This window comes from Triticum aestivum, chromosome 2D, assembly GCF_018294505.1.
Source record: "Triticum aestivum cultivar Chinese Spring chromosome 2D, IWGSC CS RefSeq v2.1, whole genome shotgun sequence".
NCBI lineage: Eukaryota > Viridiplantae > Streptophyta > Magnoliopsida > Poales > Poaceae > Triticum > Triticum aestivum.
Genome location: NC_057799.1, coordinates 572,654,127 through 572,655,709, shown reverse-complemented (window position 1 = coordinate 572,655,709; position 1,583 = coordinate 572,654,127).

Sequence of the window (1,583 nt, the reverse complement as noted above, 5' to 3'; positions counted from 1 at the left end):
ATCATACATACCGATGTATGTGGTCCAATGAACATTGAGGCTCGCGGCGGGTGAGGGAGTCCTGGACTAGGGGGTCCTCGGGCGTCCGTCCTGTTAGCCATGGGCCGAACTGATGGGCTGTGAAGATACGAAGACCGAAGACTTCACCCGTGTCCGGATGGGACTCTCCCTGGCATGGAAGGCAAGCTTGGCGACTAAATAAGTAGATTCCTTTCTTTGTAACCGACCTTGTGTAACCCTAGATCCTCCCGGTGTCTATATAAACCGAAGGACTTAGTCCAGAGGAGGCAGATTCATTACCATAGTCATACAGGCTAGGCTTTTAGGGTTTAGCCATTACGATCTTGTGGTTCATCAACTCTTGTAATACTCATATTCATCAAGATCAATCAAGCAGGAAGTAGGGTATTACCTCCATAGAGAGGGCCCGAACCTGGGTAAACATTGTGTCCCCTGTCTCCTGTTACCATCGACCTTAGACGCACAGTTCGGGACCCCCTACCCGAGATCCGCTGTTTTTGACATCGACAGTGGTGCTTTCATTGAGAGTTCCACTGTGACGTCGACGACAGGATCGATGGCTCGCCTTGTTCTCAAGGACAGTATCACCGCCGGAGGAGCACTGGCCCCAGGCCAAACCCTCCGGCTGGACGGCTTTACCATGACCGCCCGTTCGGTCGTCGAGCCGACGCTGACCTCTCGGGTCATCGAAAATCCCCTTCGTATCGACTCCGAGCACTCTAAGCAGATGGATCCAGCGGAGCTTTTGTCTTTAAACGAGCTCCTAGATCGCATCGCCGCCCTGGGGGTCGCTACAGACTACGATCGAATTGGGCTTACACCCGATCAGAGAGAAATCAAATCTCCACCGATCACCCACCAGATAGCGGTAGTCGAGGAGCGAGACGACAACTCTTCCTCCATACTACGGACGGACTATGTCCGGATCTCCGGCTTCGAAGAGCCGGATACCCACCTGCGAGGAGATGCATCCTGCCCTCCGAACATAGAATCAGACGACGGGCCTAAGAAATCAGTGGAATCCCGGAGCCCGATCTGTTAAGTTCGGAAGACCCTCAGACTCCGGATCCAAAATCGATTCAGGGTTCAGATTTAAAACCACCCACCCACCCAAATATAAGCGCTCTCATGAGCATAGAACAGTAGTCTCAGGAAACGGTCCACCACTTCTGGGCCAGATTCCTTCTTGTCAAAGACAAGATTAAAGATTGCTGCGATGAGGAAGCGATCTCAGCGTTCTGCAACAATTGCATGGACGAAGGAATCCTCAATGCCATCAACCGCCGTCGCATACTACACTTCGCTGGCTTGGCAACTATCGTACAGAAGTACAGTGCAATGGAAAGCGCCTGGAAAACTCAGGCAGCCCGTTGGGAACCATCGGTCCCCACTCAACCCCTCATTCAGGCGAAAAGGGCGCACCCTTGCAACACGCCCGGCCCAATAGTAAAGAAATATAAGTCCAGTACGAGGCGCGGAACCGTTCTGGAAGGATGGCTTGATGGGTCATGCAAAATACACGCAACACCGGATAACATACCAACACATAGCCTTAGAGCATG